The following is a 22,011-nucleotide window of genomic DNA, read 5'->3' on the forward strand; positions in this document are numbered from 1 at the left end:
GTTTTATTTTCTCTTTCAGGATTTGCGTTGAAACAGAGTCCTAATCTCATTGTCAGAGAGGGCATCAATGTTTCTCTCAGCTGCTTCCAAATTAATTCTACTTACAATGGCATGTACTGGTTCTGGCAGAAGCTGGGCAGCCCTCTGGAGCAGATAGTGTACTCCTATGTTGCAATGAAGTCAGTAGAGGAGCCACTTCAGAAGAAGTTCTCAGCTAATCGCCAAGATGCTACTCTACAACTGACCCTTCATCATGCACAGCCTGCAGACAGTGCTCAGTTGTTCTGTGCTAAGCAGGATGCACAGTGGTGCAGGCTATTGTGTAACAGTGACAAAAACTGACTGACATCCCAATAACTGCACACACCTGCTTGTGACATCATTTCCTACAGTTGTCTTCATGTGACCTCGAGCTATCTTGTCTGATCTCCACTTCCTTCTGCTCTCCTTACAGTTTGTAGCCGAGTATCTCTTTCTGACGCAAGTCTTGCTTGAGTGACATCACTTCCCTTTCCTTTGCCTGAATAATTTGTTGAATGCTTTGCGAGTGTGTACACGACAGCTAACATGATTACCATCACATTTTTTATATCCACATTAGCAGGTAAGAATATAAATAGGTTTTTTTGTGCTTTGTTCAAGGTAATCTACAGTATAAACCTGAATATCTTTCTTATCTTCACACAGGTCTTTGCACTGTAGTCACTGAAGTGATCCAGAGACCGCGGCATCTGATTGTGAATCAACAATCTGCTTTGTTCCAGTGTTCCCATACTGAACAATATCATGAAGTTATTCTGTGGTATAAGCAATCTGAAAACAAAGACATGACGCTTCTTGGATATCTTAACCTCAATAAAGCATATCCAGAAGAGAAGTTTGAGGGAGAAGTCAAGTTTCATGGGGATGGTCGGAATGAAGCCAATCTGACCATTGAAAAACCAACCCCAAATGATAGTGCAGTGTATTTCTGTGCATCAAGTCGACACAGTGCTACAAACTCCCTTATCGTTGTTCAAAAACCCCTCCATGGTTCTCAGGTACTTTTATCTCATGAATCACATCTGGTGGTGCACCTGTATGTTAGAGAGGGGAGATGTGCTATATCAGGCCCAGTTATGCTGCCTTTCACTTACAATCTAAATACCGTCTCAAAGACATACTGTATGACATTGAAGCTTGGGGACCATTGCTGTTTTTACCATTCAGCCTAACACAACCGGTGTTTAAAGAAAGACAAATCCTCTTATATCCTAATTTTAACACCTGCATTTTTGTCTTTGACTTTTGCATGTTTGCAAAATGTTTAGGTTTTGTTATGTTTGGGTTTTGAATAGGGCTGTCAATTGATTAAAAAATTAATCTAATTAATTACATACTATGTGATTAATTAATCTAAATTAATCGCATATATAATTTTTGCTGTGAAAGTATTTTAAATATTTGAATTCAAATTAATCATTGAATAATCAGCATTAGTGACATTAAAGTTCAAAGACTCTTTTATTATTATTTTCACTGTTCAAATAATTGCCATAATAATCTATGATATGACCTAATATGCTGAGGAAATAAATTCAAAAGTGCTTAGGGAAGAAGTTTTTTTTCACATACAAGGCATTTCAGGCCACAGATATAACCTAGGGGACACAATGAAAATAAATTAACACTCCCCTCAATGTCAACACTTATTTCTTTGCATTAATGTGCTACTACAAAGTTGATGAAAAAAAAGGTGATATGCAAAAAAAATCCGGTGATATGCAAATTCCTTGCCGCAGTGCAAACACCATCAGGCCGTTTTTTAAAAGTAAATGAGCACAGCTCTCTTAGTGCTGCTCTTCACATCACTGTGGAATGCAGGTCACATTTGGGTTGAGACTACTTATATAAAAAGGAAATAATGGTATGAATGTGGAATTTTGAATGTACATTAACAAATTTGTATGAATAAATGCATGCTTTTTAACCTCAGATTACGCAGGCTGCGCTGAAGGGAAAGATGTCACACCTACAATATTGTGGAAACAACTTGGAGATTCTGCAGAGCTGAACTGTAGTCACACTAAAGGCGCTACCTACACCTGTACTGGTACCGACAGCGTCAGGGAGAGACCATGAGATTAGTTTTGTTCACTACTCCATATGAGTTTGGAACCATCAACAGTAATAAATATTCCACTGTTAAAACTGTACCTGAGAGTGGATCGTTAACAGTAATTAAAGTGGAATCTGATAACAGTGGCCTTTACTTCTGTTCATTGAGAAAACACAGTGTTGCAAATTCTACTCAGAGCTGAACAAAAACCTTCCTGTGATGACAAAAACACAGGATGGCAATTACAGTTTTATTCGATAAGGGGAGCTGTTGCTCCATTGATGTCAGAGCCGTATATAAATAAAGTTTGGCCAACTAGGGAATCGAATGGTCTGAGCTATCCCGTTATGCGATTGGTTCCAAGGCGGTCACGTGGTTTGTGGACGCCATGTTTCATACCAACATTCATCAGATCTCCATTAACATAGTACAGTGAATAATGGAAAAAATATCTAAATTATTAAACAATATACCGCTAATTAATTATTAAAAAATGCCCAACTGTTGCGTGCATGGCTGCAGTGCAAGACTGGAAAGAGGAAACCGGTTGCACAATTTCCCCCGTGACCCAAAAAAGGAGCAGAACCTAATAATTACTCAATATTGTGTGAGGTACATGTAATTTTCTCTCTTTGACTTTGACTTTTGACTCACGTAGGAAAAATATAGTAATCCCATCATTAATGCATACCATGCTGTCAAAAAAGTTCTACTTTTGATAATTTTATAAACATCACTTGATACAAACTAGTGGTTTACTTTGGGGGAACAGACAGAAGCTTGTTGGCCTACAGTAGGTCCTATAACTAGCGATCCGATCATCAGAATAACATTTTAGGCTACGTTATGAAAAGGGTTTATTGATGAGTGAGTGTTAATAATAATGATAATAGCCTACTAACAATGCAATAATAGTTACAGTTACAATTTTCACCATTCTTCGCTATTTCTGGTTAAATTATCCTGTCCTCGCAAACTTTAACTCGGTGATGGATGAACTCGGGAGACTGAGGAGGGAAAAGATAAACACTTCTCCGAGACTGATTATTATGGTGATGTGGTCAGACTGGTCACTCACCACTATAGGCATTTTACAGGCCCATTTAAGATATCAAAAGTAAATATACACTGGAATATTTCTGTAAGGGCTTTTTACACATTGACAATAGTGACAATAAGCAATTTATTTCAACATAGCATATTCACCCCATAAGGTTACACTGGAGAACCATCTGACGTTGGTTTTAAACATGGCGCCCTTGATTTGAGTCATCCGAACTCTCTATATATGCAGCTCTGATTGATGTTAGACCCAAAAAAGTTGATATCTCCTATGGATGTTATCTGATTGAGGTTAAAACATACATTGGTACACCTAAAGTTTGTCTGTCTATTACATTATATAACTGTACTGGTATTTTACTTGTGCAATGACAATGAAGTAGCCTGGCTAGCGCCACCACTTCTCAATGAGACGTGGTCTGGGAACCAAACGTTAATTTTCTTGTATTTGAAAAAAATGCCCATATCCGTTTATTGGGTGCCACTGATGTCTATCAAATGCGTCTGAGCATAGTTCATCATCGTCTTGCTTTCCCCCTTGTTCTGTGATTGGTCGCCTATCTCAGGCAAAATTTGCTCCATGGTCTCCAGACTGCCTTAGCAGCGTGAATCAAATCGCGCGCAAGGCAGCATGGGAACACCCAGGCTAACAATGAAGTTGAATTTAATCTAATCTAAATACGTGATGTCACATCCTCTGCCGAATTCACCCAGTTTCCTCTTCTTAAAACAAACATAACTGCTGATCTTCTCCTATCTGCTGTAAAGTCCAGCATGAGCACAGCTCTTATAATACTCATTATCTCACTTCTGAGGACTGCAGGTTAAATCACTTATATGTATATTTCTAGTGTAATAATCCTTAACTCTGAATAAGATGCTAATTCCCTGCAGTACATTTAAACATTAATTGTTCTTGATTTGTGTGTTTTTGTTCAGATTTTGCAGAGATAAATGGTGTCACTCAGACCCCTGAAATCCTGTGGAAACAGCAAGGCAAATCTGCTGAGATGACCTGCAAACACTCCAAAGGCATTGGCTATTATCAGATGTACTGGTACCGGCAACGCCAAGGGGAATCAATGAGACTCATTGTTTATACAGTAGCTGGGTCAGATCCAGACTTTGATGTGACCAATAATGGTAAATTTAATACTACCAAGCCTGATGCTCATGAAGGATCCCTCACTGTTCATAAATTGGACGCCAGTGACAGTAGCACATATTTCTGCTCGGTGAGTGAGCACAGTGTGGCAGAATGACTACATGGCTCAACAAAAACCTCATTTTCTCTACTGCATGTTCTTACAGCAATTACAGCAACGTGTCACACTGATTTATTCAGACAGGGGGAGCTGTTGCTCCATTGATGTTCAACTCAAGCAAGTTAATATGAATGAGTCTGACTGAGGTATATTGAAAAAATTATGCACCTGAAGGATGTCTATTATATAACATACACATGGTGTCACACTGCCAAATCCACCCCTTTCCTCTTCTGAAGTCTAGTCGTAGCTGATCATCTCTGTCAATGCTGCACTGATGAAGTCCAACATGAGAACAGCTTTGATAATATTCATCACATCACTTATAAGGACTGCAGGTTTAATGGCTTCATCTATATTTCCAGTGTTAAAATCTTTACATCTAAAAATACTGCTAAGTGTTCAGTTCTCCGCAGTACATTTAAACATTCATATTTTTGTATTGTGCATTTTTGTGCAGATTTTGCAGAGACAAACGATGTCACTCAGACCCCTAGAGTGTGGGAAAGACAAGGCAAATCTGCTGAGATGACCTGCAGCCACTCCAAAGGAGTTACCTATAATCAGATGTACTGGTACCGGCAACGACAAGGAGAATCAATGAGACTTATTGTTTACATGCCAACTAGTGGAAAACCAGACTTTCCTGGTACCAATGATGATGGTAGATTTTTTGCTGTGAAGACTAATAATGAAGAAGGATCCCTCACTGTTAATAATTTGGAGGCCAGTGACAGTAGCACATATTTCTGCTCAGTGAGTGAGCACAGTGTGGCAGAATGACTACATGGCTAAAAAAAAACCTAATTTCCTCTGCTGCATGCACTTGCAGCAATTACGACAGATAATAGTGTCACACCGATGTCTGATATCATTATCTACTTGTGATTCTAGTTCATTGGAGTTAATTTCTCATATAATCAGATATTTACACTCCAATCAGAAAGTTACTCATATCAATCGAGTCTTGAGAGAGCAGAGTAATCAACATGATCAACTTGAGTGTATGTCACTGTGGATGTCACGTACTACAGTTGCAATTACTAGTTTAAGCATGACAGAATATTTACACAGGAACTAAACCAATAAACAAACCTCTACATAAGATACCAGTATTAAAAAATTTATGTACATTGTAAACATTATTTTCAGGTGTAAATAGGTGTTCAAGTGGCAGTGTGTCCATATCAGTGGAAATACCCTACTCGGTCAACACAGTTCATCATTTATAAAGCATTTGTAAACAATTAGTAAATGGTTTGTTGGTCATTTGTAAAGTATTGTTCATACATGCTCTCATTAGTAAAGCATTTGTCATGTACAAACAATTATATATGGTTTGTTTATAGCAAATAAGTCTATATCTGAAATATTTGTATACATTAATTTTAATACTTAATAAATGATGCAATACTAATTTGCTGATAAAGTAACATTAGGTCCTGACTTTAGATGAGCTCACAAAATATCATTAACTAACCACTTGTAACTCCTGAGTTAATCATGAATTATAATAATAGGAAGTGGTTTATAAAACATCTATCCACACCCTAACTAATCATTACTTGTGTACAGTATGTAACAGTGTTGGGGAAGTTACTTTTAAAAAGTAGCGTTTGCTCGTTACTTCTTTAAAAATTAACCCACTACTTTACTTAGTTACCCTCTAAGGCAGTGGTTCTCAAATGGGAGTACGCATACCCCTGGGGGTACGTGAAGGCACTCCAGGGGGTACATGAGATTTTGAAATATACATATATTTAAAAAGTAGAATCCATGCAAAAATACTTTAAAGCAATTATTTAATAAATATTAAATATTATTTATAGTTCAAGAGAGAACACTTCAAATGAGTGTTTTGCATGTTTATGGCGTTTTAAATGGTTCATTTTATAGTTTTAAATGGTTATATGGTCACTGTTTTCACTACATTAGTTTGAATAATTTGCAATACATTTAGTCATGGATTATTAAAATTTAAAATGTTCAAAATATTTTTTTTCCAAATATTTGAATTTTGTATGTGTTTATCCGTTCCAAAGTTTAATAAATTAGACACTGATGGCACACTTTTTTGTGTGTTTGTAATTGAGTGTGTGCAGAGTGTGTGGTTGTTTTTGTGTATAGCGTTTTGTGTGTGGTTTTTGTGTGTGAGTGTGTGCGTGTGTGCGTGTGTTTGTGTATGTAGGTGTGTTTGTGTGCATGTTAGTGTGTGTCGTGTGTGTGCATGTATGTATGTGTGCATGTGTAGTGTATGTGTGTATGTTTTTGTGTGTGTGTATGTGTGTGTGTGCATGTGTGTGTGGCTTTATGTATGTGTACATAAATAAAGCAAATCAGGGAACCACCTACTCTTTGCGATAAGTGCCATGGTGAGTGCCTTCAACAACCATGGTGAGTCAGGACCTCAATTTAACATTCATGCAGAGGAAAACATCTCCTGCTGTACAGTGTCCCTGTCACTGAGGACATTGGGGTTGATATTTGTTTGGTGGCTTTTAGCCACAGGGAACAGTGCCACCTACTGGCCAGCCACCAACACCGCTTCCAGCAGGAATCTACTCTTCCAAGGAGGTTTCTTATCCAAGTACTAACTAAGCCTGCTTACTGTAGCTTCAGTAATTCAGTAAAGTTAGGGTATCTGCTGGTCTGGCTGCTGGCTAAAAACAAAAGGTGAAAGGCATATAGGATTCTAACTGTCTCACTGAATTGCATTATGCACACTCAATTCTCACTGGTATCTGCTAGACAACAAGTACCAAAACATGATTAGTTCATAGATTTCACATGTAAAATACATTTCATACAACCCCACCCCCATCTTGCCTGTTCATAATTCTGAGAAATTCTTGAATTGTGTTCATGTGTGCGTGTACGTGTTTATGTTTGTGTGTGTGTGTGTGTGTGTGTGTGTGTGTGTGTGTGTGTGTGCATGTGCTTGTGGGTGTGCCTATGTGTGTGCATGTACATGCATGCATACATATGTCTACTGTGTGTGTATGTGTGTGTGATGGAATGGGTTATAATGGAATGGGTTATAACATGACCCCTGGAGGCAAACATAGGCAAACTGTTGGTGTACGGTCACTAAATGTACACATAAATTAATTTATTGTATGGCCCCCCATGAACGAAAGTCCACAAAACTTGGCATGTATTCGGAGGGTGTCATAATGATCCTACACTTTCAATTTCGTGCAGTTTTGACCATGTCATCCAGAGATATTGTGATTACAACACCACATTTTTTTATTTTAATTTTTAACTAGGTGGAGCTATACATGAAATAAGCGGTAATGGAATGGGTTGACCCCTTAAGACCAACATACAAAAAAAAGGTGGTCCTCCTAAGCCCTACGGTTCTCGAGATATTCACAGAAAACTGTGTCCGGCCACCTACAGGCCAGTTGGTGTACAGTAACATAAATTAATTTATCACGCTTCTTTTTAAACGGAACCACGTGTTTCCTTTGCTTTACAGTGGCAACCGGGTGATAAGCGGGATAACGGCCTTTGAGGTGTGTCCAGTTATACCGAATTAATGGACTCGGGCGGAGGCAACTCCTCTCCGCTGCGCATCGGGGAGTTTTTTGCCCCTCGCCCTCGTCCATTAATCAGTATAACAGGACACCTCTGTGGCCGTTATCCCTTATTGTATGGCCCCCCATGAATGGAATTCCACGAAACTTGGCGTGCATTCAGAGGGTGTCATAATGATCCTAGACTTCCAATTTTGTGTAGTTTTGACCATGTTAGGTCACAGATACCTGCGATTACAACACCTCATTTTTACTTTTTTGTTTTTAACTAGGTGGCGCTATGAAATGAGTGGTTATGGAATGGGTTGACATGGCCCCTTAAGATCAACATACAAAAAAAGGTGGTCCTCCTAAACCCTACGGTTCTCGAGATATTTACAGAAAACTGTGTCTGCCCTACCCTCCTTTCGGGGGGTCCAGTCCAGCGGGGGAGCTACAGATCAAAACGAAAAACGATGGTTCCATGCTACCCATGTGGGGCTACATGCCCACTTCGCTTTGCTGCGCGGTGGTCATAATAAGATAGCCTCGATACATCTTATGGGCAGATTGGTGAACACAAAATATATAAGAGCTTATTTTATAGCCTTCTACTCTTTCATTAAACAGGTTCCCCCGAAATTGGTGCAAAGCTAGTGCAAATCGTATCAATAGGCTGGCAGTTGAGTTAACAGCAGGGGACAAAAGTTTCTCATCAGGGCACAGTGTACACCTTACACTCACATTCCTTCCCTTAGTTTCCACAAGTTTGATGGGAATACCTCCATCCCTCAAAAGTAAAATATGTGGGTAACACTTTATAACAACTACACACAATTCATTTATTAAGCCTTTGTTACTTATTAGCTAATGTTTGTTCATCATTAGTAATTTCTTGTTCATAATTTATCATCAGTAAAGCATATGTTCACACAATTATAAATGGTTCGTTCATAGTAAATAAGCCTATCCAAAAAATATGTTTGTAAGTACATGATTTATACTTAATAAGTAATGAAACAACCACTTATAATGAAATCATTTTCTTATTATAAACCAGTTGCAAACTATTACAAAATGCTTTGTTCATCATTTGTAAAGCATTGTTCCTATGTTAATTCTCATAAATAAAGTCTTTGTACACATAGTTATGAATGGTTTGTTCATAGTAAATAAGCCTATATAGATATATAGCCTATATAGATATTATCTAAAATATGTTTATGAATTATTGTTAATACTTAATAAATTATGCAATATACACATGCACTAATGATTAGTTAGGGTGAGGATACATATTTTATAAACCACTTTCTAATACTATAATTCAGGATTAACTCAGGGGTTACAAGTGGTTAGTTAATGATATTTTGTGATCTTATCTAAAGTGAGGACTTTCTATGCCTTGCAACACATTTTCAAATGAGTTGTAAAGATTACATTCACATTCATTCATTTAGCAGACAAGCGACGTATGTCAATTAAATTGAAGGTCATTGACATAACAGTGAAAGCTGGGAATCGAACCCCCAACTTTTCAGGCTACTGCATGCTAGTCCAGCTCCTTACTACCTTGGCCCAGATAGAAACCTCTACAACTATGCAATAGTTTCTGTTTTCTTCTACTACACACTGCTATTAAACATCTGTAAACTATTATTAAATGTTGTATTCTTCATTTGTAAAGCATTATTCCTACATTATTTCTCTCTGTAAATCATGTTTACACACAGTTAAAAATGGTTTGTTCATAGTAACACGCATATCTATATTATATTTTTGAATTGACTGTTGTAATACCACTGGGCAGTGGTAGTGTAGTGGATAGGGAGCCAGCTTAACATGCAGTAACCCATAAAGTTGGGGGTTCAAACCCCGGCATCCACCAATGTGGCCTTGCCCTTTAATTACATTGACATGTGTAAGTCGCTTTGGGTGAAAATGTCGGCTAAATGAATAAATGCAAGGGTAAACTTTATAACTCATTTGTAAATGTGTTGCAAGGCATAAAACGTCCTCACTTTAGATGAGCTCACAAAATATCATTAACTAACCACTTGTAACTCCTGAGTTAATTATTAATTATAGTATTAGGAAGTGGTTTATAAAATATCCTCACCCTAACTAATCATTAGTGCATGTGCATGTGCATGTAACAACTGTTAAATCATGGAAATATTGCTTAATCAAAAACATATTATTGCATCATTTATTAAGTATTACAATAATGTATAAACATATTTAAGATATAGGCTTATTTACTATGAATGATTTATAACTCTGTGAACAAATGCTTTACTGATGATAAATTAGAAATTCCTAATGATGAACAAACCATTAACTAATAAGTAACAAAGGCTTAATAAATGATGAATTGTGTGGAGTTATTATAAAGTGTTACTAATATTTAAGATATAGGCTTATTTACTATGGACAAACCAATTATAACTGTGTACAATTTTTTTATTGAGGAAAATTAACATAGATGTGTAGGACTTTACAAATGATGATCAAACCATTTAGTAATAGTTTGCATCTGGTTTATAATGGGATATGTCATGTATAAATGGTTGTTGCATTATTTAACTTCTATAGAAAAACATATATTTTAGATTAGGGTTTATTTATGAACATGAACAGTGTACAAATTTACTGATATATATATAAAAAAAAGAGCAATCATTTATAAATTATAAACAAACCATTTACTAATAGTTTACAAATGCTTAATAAATTATGAACTGTGTGTAGTTATATGTATTATATAGATTAAAAAGTGTTCTTCATTTGGCAGTGCTGATAATATCTTCAACCTAAACCAGATCATTTCTCTCATCAAAATGTTCGCCCTCCTCCAACTAATCTGTTTGGGATTGGTCATTACAGGTAAAACATATTTGCATTTTTGGCAAGGTCGTATGAATGTGACTAAGGTCTTCATTCTAGAGAGGGTTTCTTAGCAATTGATTAGTAAATGTGTTGTATTAACTGTGTATTTTGTCACAGGGTTCACAGCAAGCAGTCTGGTCAACCAATCTCCTCCTGATATCATCCAAAAATGATCATAGATCCAGTGTTCACACAACATTCCAAACTATGAATGAACACAAGGAAGAACAGTTAACATATTTGAGATATCTCTATGGCAACTATCCATATGCAGAGGCTGTGTTCAAGGGCAAAATCAAATTACTGTAAATAGAACATAAGATACCGATGGATCAATGATGGTGGACAAGCTCATGGTGGATGGTGGACTATCAAATTATACTGTCCCCCGTACAAAAACGTTTTTTTATCCTTAAAACACCTGCATTATGTTGCTATCTGAGAGCCACTAATAGTGGTTGATTGATATCAGGATTATGCCCAGATGGTGTAAAGTGGTGATGGAGTCTCAAGCCTCACTTTTGTACTAACATTGTGTAATTCAAGGATAGAACGGACAAGAAGAAGTGTGAGACGACTGGACATAGTAAACAAGTTAAGTAAATGTAACATCAGTGTATGTAAATCAAGGCATTCAACAACTATTTCGATTATATCATTGTGTGTAATGTGTGCTCAATTTTTATAAGTGTCCTGACCTATATGAACACAAGAGGGCGGTGTGTCTCTTCATTTGCTGTTCTCAGGATCTCTTTCAGGGGCAGACGAGGCTCAGGGTTCATCTGCATGCTGCTCACGCTGGAGCTTTGACTTCACCTCAGTCCGTTACCAACATGCATGCAGGTTACATTACAGCCCTGACAGTGGTCTGGTTAAAGGGTAAATATAAAGCTCATTTGTTTGAATCTCATCAGCCATAATTCTGCTGTAAACATCAGCATACTTCTTTTAATAATTGTTTTGTTCTCCACACAGGTTGTGTTTGGACTTCCAAGGTCATCCAAACTCCTCCAGATCTGATCAAGAACCAAAATGATTCGGTGATGATCTACTGCCAACATAAAATCCAAAACTACGATGTTGTTTTGTGGTACAGACAAACCCAGGGCAGAGAAATGACTTTATTGGCCTTTCTCAATACAAACATCCCAAACTATGAAAACCCATTTAAAGGAAAAGTTAAGCTGGATGGGAACGCAAATAAAGATCAAAATAACTCCATAACCATTGAGAGTCTATCAGCACAACATACTGCTGTGTATTATTGTGCAGCTAGTTACCACAGCACAACACATTTCCTATCTGTGTGACAAAAACCCTGTCTGTGAACACTGTCTGGTTTTGGCTCTATGTCTATTGCAATGCCTGGTGCTGAATATTAACCATTCAGTGCACCTTCCACAACTTAAAAAATTCTTCGCAGTGCAGTGAAAGACTTTATTGCCTATTTATGACAGACATAGATAAAGTAGATAGAGATACTTTATTTATCCAGAAGGAAATTAAGGTCCAGAAGGAAATTAAGATATGAACATATGAAATACATAGAACAATATGTTGGTATTTGGTAACACTTTTTATGAACCCAATATGCCCATTTGGGTCCTGTTCGCAGATGCCTAGAATATTGTGGAAACATTGTGGAGACTCCCCAGAGATAAACTGTAGTCACACTAAGGGTGCTGCCTACACTCAGATGTACTGGTACCGACAGCGTCAGGGGGAGACCATGAGACTGGTTGTGTTCACTCCTACATACGGCACAAAAGAGTTTGGAGACGTCAAAAGTAGTAAATATTCCACTGATAAAAGTGTACCTGTGACAAAAACCTCCTCATGCACACAGACAAAGATGGCAGTTTTACTCTGAAAGGGGGAGCTGCATCTCTATCTCTGGTATCTCTGAAATAGGATTTATTCAGTGGTTCCAACTAAACATATCACACTGTATAGTTTGATTCAATTAGAATACAAATAGTTTCTCTGTTACTATTTGAAATATTTGTCAGTCCATGAACCACTTCACTGTTTAGCGAATTTGACTGGGGCCACAACTCGCTTCCTTTTGTTTTCTTTGACGGTAATGTACATACTGTGCAGCACATACCCAGGATGTCTGTCACATGATGGTGAACATGATGTCATCCTCTGGTATTTCCACGCCTCCCCCCTTCACACCGTATCTTTCCTTCAGACCTTCACTTCTGCTGTGAAGTCCATCATGAGCACAACTCTTATAATACTCATTACCTCACTTCTGAGCCCTGCAGGTTTTTTGACTTCATGTGTAATTCCAGTGTTGCAGTCGTGCAGTTTTACATGAGGCTAAACATTAATTTCCTTCATACATCTAAATTCACATATTAATGTTTTTGTGCAGACTTTGGGAATGATGTCACACAGATACCAGAAATACTGTGGGAGCAACAAGGGAAATCTGCTGAGATGAACTGCAGCTACTTCAATGGATCTGGCACTTATGAGCTGTACTGGTACCGGATGCTCCGAGGAGAATCTGTTAAACTTTACGCAGTCGCTGGTTCTGAACCAGACGCTCATTTCAGTAACTCTAAGTACTCTACTACCCAACTTGATGCTAAGAGTGGATCCCTCATTGTGTATAATCTGGTGCCCAGAGACAGTAGCACATATTACTGCACAGTGAGACCACACAGTGTGGCAGAACGCTAGTGTGGTTAACCAAAACTCTGCTCTCCTCAGCTGCACTGCAAACATGTCCTGTTCACGCCTTAAGCAGTTGGGGTGGGAGTTGTGTGCACAGTCAATGCTTACCAAAGGAAAACATCGGAAGAGATTTACTGTTATAAATTCCAGGCCTTTAAATTTGCCTTTTGTTACTAATTTCACAATATCATTACATTTGTTTTGATGGAGGACCAATTAATGGTCATGTATTGGAGTCCAAAACTCAGCAGGTCACCCAAATATCTCCGTTACTCAAGCTTTTTATATTTCTGTTCTTTGGGTTTCTCCTCTAGTTTTATATTTAAATGGCAATTAAATACTGCAGCCTACAGTGGTTTATTATAAGCTTAGTGTTGGAATATTATTTTTATGATTGTGTATGCTGTGTCCACAGGGTCTGTACTTGCCTCCAGTGTAATTCAGACTCCCTCTGACCAAATCAAAAATCCAAGCGAGTCTCTTCAGCTCCAGTGTCAGCACAGCATTTCGGGCTATGATAGAGTTCTGTGGTACAAACAGACTCACAGCAGCTCCCTGATCTTATTGGGATACCTATTCATTAAAGCAGAAATAGAGCCTGACTTCAAGAGACGAGTGAAAATGGAGGGGAATGCCGACACAAATGAAAAGAACTCATTGACAATCTGTCACTAACTGACAGTGCAGTGTACTTCTGTGCAGCGTGCAGTGGTTTTAATTGCCACTCCCTTGTACAAAAACTCTCCTCTGATCTGTTGGTAAATCGTGATACACACCTGCAAATTCAAATTTCAAACCAATCCAGCTCTGAAGCTTTGAAATAAGTTGAGTAAGACATCATCAGTACTTCAGTTATGTTGATATTGAGTTAAATTTCAAGACTTTAGATTAGCTTTTTGTTGCTAATTTTACAATAATAGCATTACATTTGTTTTAATGGTGGACCAATTACTGGTCATGTATTGGAGTCCAAAACCCAGCATGTCACCAAATATCTCCGTTACTCTAACTAGTTTTCCAAATGTCTGTTCTTTAGTTTAAGACACACCATCCTTACTTACACTTTGATGTTAATATGTTGATGTATTTAATGATATATTACTATTTTTTATTTTAATTTAATTTTTATTTTAATATATCTTCCCCAGGCAGAAAACACCAGCACATAGGCTATTCAATAAGGCAGATGGAAGTTAATAGTATATGAACTATAGGCAAGGCCTACTGTATGTTGTCATCACTTCCTTTTTAGAAGACTGATGTTCACTCTAACCAGGGAGATTCTGTTTTGCTGAACAGTCTGACAACAGTCATCAACATGATCTGCCTGACTGTTTTAATGCTGTGGATGGCAGGTACGCCCCGATCATGGTTGATAATTTTAGCATTATAGAACAGTAACATCAGTACTTTTTCAGACTATAACACTACAACATTATATTTAAATAATGCCGTCTATGCATTTTAAGCTTAGTGTTTATTTTTATGATCGTGTATGCTGTGTCCACAGGGTCTGTACTTGCCTCCAGTGTATTTCAGACTCCCTCTGACCAAATCAAGAATACAAACGAGTCTCTTCAGCTCCAGTGTCAGCACAGCATTCCCGACCTCAATAAAATTATGTGGTACAAACAGACTGGCATCGGCACTCTAACCTTTTTGGGATACCTACAATATGAAGCTGGTAATGTAGAGGATGAATTCAGCGGAAAAGTAAAAATAGATGGGAACCCCAACAGAAATGAAGAGAACTCATTAACCATTTATAGGCTGTACAAAGATGACAGTGCAGTGTACTTCTGTGCAGCTTGTACACAGTGGTTGTAATTGCCACTCCTGTGCACAAAAATCTCTCCTCTGATCTGTTGGTAAAAGCTTGACACCTCAGACAACTTCACACCTGCATTTTCAAGTGTGCATTCTCCAGGGTGATGCAGTACCACGTTCTACCAGCTAGGGGCAGCATCACCACATGAACTGGCCTCATTTGATATGCGCGTGGGGTTTGGCTTGAGATGTGGTGTCGGACATGCAGAAGTGAGCATATGTTGGGCTTCATTTGGCAGCTGACCACTGAATATATGTTTGGCTGAATTACCCAGCTAGGATTGGTCATTGAATTGAATGGGGTTAGTACTTCCCCAATTTCACAAGTTCTCTACACATTAATTAAACGTTGTTAACCTGCAAGTTGCTCTTTAAATATCAATAGATCAGAGATGGTGGAGAAGTTCCTAGCCAATGAAGCTGCTGTTTTTTGTGTAGCATGTGTACAGTAACCCCAGCAACCCCTGCACACCTGCAGAACACCACTGTAACAGATACTTCCTGAAAAGCACACTGTGGTTAATGAGAAGTGTGTCTTTGTATGCTCAGATGGTGGAATGTGATATTGGAGTGTCAAACATGTACGTTAACATTCTATAGTTCAAGTATCCTATACTAAACTAGAAAGGAACTCTGAGACCAGCAATCTGGTGGCCAGCAGGCTAAATGATTGCTCAAGCAGATGGAGCCATAATATTACTAGACTTGTCCATCTTTACCTTCTCTCCATTTGTAAAGGTAACCAAAAAAAAACCAAACCAAAAATTCTACCTCTGAAATAAGATTTTTGCAAGAATTAGAAGCCATCCCTTACATTGTGGCTTCATTCCTGGCACAGCCCTGCCGTTTTTGCTTGACTGTTATGAGACAGAATTATGTAATGAGAGTCATTTTTGACATAAAGCCAAAATGATGATTTCTTCACGTTCTTGTTCTTGCAATTTTTTATTTACTAATATTTTCAACCAAAAGGGGTTATAAGATCTTTCTGGAAGATCAAAAATGTAAGTGAGCAATTTTTCAGTGTAACAGATGTTCCTTATATGGGGGCATTCTGTTCCCTGAATCACTTTGGTAGAGAAAAAGCAGTTGAGCAAACTAAACAGCGCCCTCGTTATGTGCAGGTATAAGTCACAATTTCATGGTGTATCACTTCATCTTCATCTTCACATCACTTCATGGTTACTGTGTCCAGCTGAGAATCGACATGGATCAACTTCTAATAATTTTATTCAGTCTGATGATCTGGATTACAGGTGTGTAGGCCCCGCCACTAGCAGTTTTCACTTGTTATTATTTTATAACATCACGTTTGACTAACATTGGATGTAACTATTTCATGACATTGCGTATGACTAACATACCTAATATAAATCTTCAGATTTTTTTTTACTTTTTAAGCATTTCACTGCAACATATAAATGAATGTCAACATAAATTCAATTTATTATTTCACTTAATTTCTTATTGTTTCATTTCCTTCTGACTTTTCAGGATCTACAGCGGACAACAGCGTTCATCAAACACCAGACGAGTGGATTTTGGGCCAGGGAAAAAATGCCACCATAAAGTGTTTCTACAGCAACACAAACTTTGATCGAATCCTATGGTACAAACAGACTTTAGCACTACCATGCAAGTCACAAGTTTCCCAACAAGGACGCTGTAGTCACAATAGATTTTCTTACCAATGTTTTTCTAATATAATGCAATATATAAGGCAACACATATCGGTCCTTACTGCAATCAATGTATATCCAGACACTGACACCGCATTTTACTCTCTGAAACCTTTGTTTTATCTATTAAGGTGTAGCTAAAAGAGATCCAGACCAATCTTCCAAAAGGATCTCATAGAGAAGTTACACCGTAATGCATTTTAAGACATTTAGTTTTAAATTAAACCTCTTATACAGAAATGTGTGAATGGTCTGGCTTTCAGCACAACAGAAATTCCTTCTTTGTCTGCCCATGTGGGGGCATCATGATTCCATAATCTCTTTGGGAGAACAGAATAGAGCAAACCAGAAATACTGGTAATTTCTCATGTGAGTGCAGTAGGCTGTATAATAATACTGTACATGAAAAATGAAATTCACATTACAACTTTAACTACAACAGTAGTAGTTCCTCATTACCTCTGTCAAGGGAAGCTGAGTGCTGTTCAATAGATACCTTTTGTTCAAATCAGTTCAGATAAAAAAAAATGATTTTAAAAACTCAAATGCTGAAAGTCTGATTCCTCCCTTTGTCCTTTTCCTGTTTGCACGATTTGAGAGGCCATGACACAGAGAATGGATGAGTAACTGATTGTGTCACTTCCTCCTCGTCATGCATTCTGCCTTGGCATCTTTCTTGGGCTTCCCATACGTTCTCTCCTGCAGAGAGTCATCATGACCACTGTTCTCATCATCATTGCTGCTTCTTTGCTAAGTAAGACATCTTCATATGGTTTTAATTTTGAATGAAATATATTTGTGTTTGTTTTTTCATTTACTTGCTTGATTTTTTTTTTTTTGGAACATTAAGATTTCAGGTATATGTTCTCCCCTCAACAGGATCTGCTCAAACAGACAGTGTCCTCCAAATTCCTGTTGATGTCATTCAGACCTTGAATGCAACCATAAAGATTAATTGTTCTCATACTATGAAAGGATATGATCGCATTCTCTGGTACAAACATACCCCAGAAAAATACCATTCAACTTCCTTGGATATATAAATATGAAAACACCCTTCCCTGAGGATAAAGAAAAAGTTAACATCAATGGTGATGGTGAAAATAACGCAACCCTGACCATTGTCAATCTGGTTTCATCTGACAGCGCGGTGTATTACTGTGCAGCTAGTCTACACTGTGTTGTGGATGCTCTCAACGGCTGTCTAAAACCTTCAACATCTCGCAACCCCAAGTCTTACACATTCTCGTTGCACCTGCAATAAACTACTACAAAGAATAAGACTTTTTTCAAACCATTCTCAAAGTACAAAAAGGGAAAGTCTCAGAATAAGGTTTTGATGCATGAGGTAGGAGGCTGTACATATTGATTCATTCCCAAATAATGTACGATCCGTTTAAAACAGCCAAGATATTTTGTTGTCACATTAAACGCCTTGAATTGGACAGTCAATGTGTAAATGGCAAAATATAGTATGGTTGAGCAGTGTAGTACAGGTTCTCTTTTTTCTTCAAATGTACACAGGAGAGGTGTTTAATTCCTAGTGCTATAGGTAGGGGATTTCCCACAACGACCAATTAACAAGCAAGTCTATTCACCATCTAAAACAAAATAACCTATAAAGCAAACTTTGACGGGCAAAAAACATCAACAGAACAGCCCTCGAGAGCATGTCACTGGGGCTTTCAAGCAGACACTTTCCTTCACTTGTGTTCTGTTGAGTTAAACCCACAACAATGACCTTCTAAAGGCTTAACTGTGGTGCCTGCCGTCCCAGACCCAACCTCCTCCACTCATGCTGGAATCTCTACCAAGAAATAAGGCATTTTGACCACAACGTAGCACAGGGAAGCATTAATAGGAGTTGACCATCGGACAGAGTGCAAACTCTTGGGCCCATCTGAGACAAAAAGTCTTCAGTTCAACATTCTCTGTCAGGACTGAAGTCCTGTTTGGTCTTTTCACACCCCAGAGGTCTGAGCTGTGGTTGTCTGCATTGAAAAAGAACATAACAATGTAAAACAACAGTATATTGTAATTGGTAAAACTGATATATAAATATGAAACCAATAGATGTGCCATTACTCCAAGGAGAGTAGTTCTCTCTCACCAATCTTATAAATTCACTTCTGATCATAGTGCATGCCCAAATCAATTGGTGATTTACAAACCCCCCCCCCCCCATCCACACACACACACACCTTCCGTGGGAGTGTCCTCCACTGTCATGCACATGGTGTGTAGTGTGGTCTCCATTTATGAGTCTTCTCAGCCTGCTAGCCCATTCACTGCAGATATTATGAGATTCAAACACACTTTGAGCACATAGAAACACAGGAAGTCAGTATGATGGATGCTACCAGCATCACTGCGCTTTCAGTGGTCTTCTACCTCATGCCTGGCAAGTGCCTACATTCTTCTGATCTGAATCTGCAGATACTTACTGATACATTAATTTATTTTCTTATTAGTGAGAATGACAAAAGTTAGAATTCATTGTATTAGGAATTTAACTGACATCGTGAATGTTGTTCCCTTGCTATGCAGGTCCATCTTCTGCAGCACTGAGTGGGGAAGTAACCCAGTTTCCTTTGGATCGGATCTATAATAAGGGAGAAACTGCACTAATCAACTGTTCCCATACCATAACGAATTATAACCGTGTGCTATGGTATATACAACAACGGACAAAGTTCATTTATGTGGGAAATTTATATGGATCTCAAAATCTGGAGACCGGATTCGAAAGATTTAAGTTAGAAGGAAAAGCTAGTAAAGGTGAAATGAATTCCATGGCCATCAACACCCTGGAACTGAATGACACTGCAGTGTATTTCTGTGCAGCTTCTGAGACACAGTGATGCAGGTGATCTGAGCTCCCTCACAAAAACCTGTCTGCTCCTCCACATAACCACACCCACTCTAAGACAACATTTGCCCTTTTATAGAGTAATGAGCAACCAGTGTAACGCCACATCAAAGTTATACCATAAAACTCATTAACCCTCCACATGGAAGATATTATTTAAACATGAATAACTCAGTGGGACATTTGTACTGTCTGCACCATTACTGCATCCTACCATTAAATCATTTTACAGTAATAGACATGCAATCATGTCTGGGCTTCTATCATGTCCATGAGGGGGTGCAATTGGACTACACCAGTTGAGATGCAGTAACTGTGAGCACACCTTGGTGTGATTTATCAACAGCCATTATACACGAGTCAGAATACTGTACACACCGCAATACTGCATTACTTTCCCCTACTTAGTGTGCGCTCCTGACATTATGGGATGCTCTCCTTGCACTCATTACGTGCTGTGATGTGTATCTGTGGTGGAAGTCACCAAATCTTTCATATATGGGGGGAGACTATTGCTCATCCTTTTATTGCCATTAGATGAACTGGTGTCACTTATCAGTAGAGGTGTGTTGTCGTGACAACCTCATCAGGAAGGAAGCATGAGACTCATCATCACTGCCCTGTCCCTGCTTTGGCTCACAGGTGTTTCTACTCCACATTATATCTCAATGCATGCTGCTGTTACCATACACTCTTAATGTAAAACTAAGTGCATGTATGCTGTTCATTGTTTAGTTCTAGTCTTTTAAAACAATTATGCTTCACATAATAAATTAATCTCTGTTGCTCATGTTTGTCATTTCCAACAGGTTTCACCTTGGGTAAGAGTGTAAATCAATATCCACCAGACTGGATCACAAAGCAGGGAGAATCGGCAAATCAATTGGTAATTTACAAATCCCGCCCCCCTCCCTACACACACACACACACACACACACACACACACACACACACACACAGTTTGTGGGAGTATCCATTATAATGCATGTGGTGTGTAGCGTGGTTTCCATTTATGAGTCTTCTCAGCCTGCTAGCCCATTCACTGCAGATATTATAAGATTCAAACACACTTTGAGCACACAGAAACACAGGGAGTCAGTATGATGGATGCTACTAGTATCACTGTGCTTTCAGTGGTCGTCTTCCTCATGCCTGGCAAGTGACTACATAGAAGATTCTTTCAGATTACATTCATCTATTTTCTAATATTGAACATGACAAAAGTCAGAATTCAGTAATTGTATGTAGGATTTAACTGACATCATGAACATTGTTTGTTCCCTTGCTATGCAGGTCCATCTTCTGCAGCACTGAGTGGGGAAGTAACCCAGTTTCCTTTGGATCGGATTTATAGTCAGGGAGAAACTGCACTAATCAACTGTTCCCATAGCATAGACACTTATGACCGTTTGCAGTGGTATAAACAACGACAGACAAAGATCACACTTGTGGGATATTATTATTTATCTGAAAATCTGGAGAATGAATTCAAAAACAGGTTTAAGTTAGAAGGGAATCCTAATGTCGGTAAAATGAATTCCATGACCATCAACACCCTGGAATTGAATGACACTGCAGTGTATCTCTGTGCAGCTTCTTATGCACAGTGATGCAGGTGATCTGAGCTCCCTCACAAAAACCTGTCTGCTCCTGCACATAACCACACCCACTCTAACACAACATTTGCCCTTTTATAGAGTAATGAGCAACCAGTGTAACGCCACATCAAAGTTATAAATAAAAACCATAAAACTCATTAACCCTCCACATGGAAGATATTATTTAAACATGAATAACTCAGTGGGACATTTGTACTGTCTGCACCATTACTGCATCCTACCATTAAATAATTTTACAGTAATAGACATGCAATCATTTCTGGGCTTCTATCATGTCCATGAGGGGGTGCAATTGGACTACACCAGTTGAGATGCAGTAACTGTGAGCAGACCTTGGTGTGATTTATCACCAGCCATACACGAGTCAGAATACTGTACACACCGCAATATTGCATTACTTTCCCCTACTTAGTGTGCGCTCCTGACATTATGGGATGCTCTCCTTGCACTCATTATGTGCTGTGATGTGTATCTGTGGTGGAAGTCACCAAATCTTTCAC

The 22,011-nt window shown here is 38.3% G+C and overlaps 1 long non-coding RNA gene across 1 annotated transcript; it reads left to right on the forward strand.

Annotated features, from left to right (window-relative positions):
- The first annotated feature begins 3,927 nt into the window (after nt 1–3,927).
- Nucleotides 3,928–4,972, forward strand: LOC143138953 (uncharacterized). Its single transcript, XR_012990309.1, has 3 exons — nt 3,928–3,983; nt 4,100–4,763; nt 4,886–4,972. It is a non-coding gene; the product is annotated as an uncharacterized LOC143138953 (long non-coding RNA).
- Nucleotides 4,973–22,011: the final 17,039 nt, after the last annotated feature.

The sequence above is a fragment of the Alosa pseudoharengus genome, unplaced genomic scaffold (genome assembly GCF_046254945.1).
Source record: "Alosa pseudoharengus isolate Yale_2024_CS ecotype anadromous, Long Island Sound unplaced genomic scaffold, YU_APseudo_1.1 YU_APseudo_1.1_scf_22, whole genome shotgun sequence".
In the NCBI taxonomy this organism is placed as follows: domain Eukaryota; kingdom Metazoa; phylum Chordata; class Actinopteri; order Clupeiformes; family Clupeidae; genus Alosa; species Alosa pseudoharengus.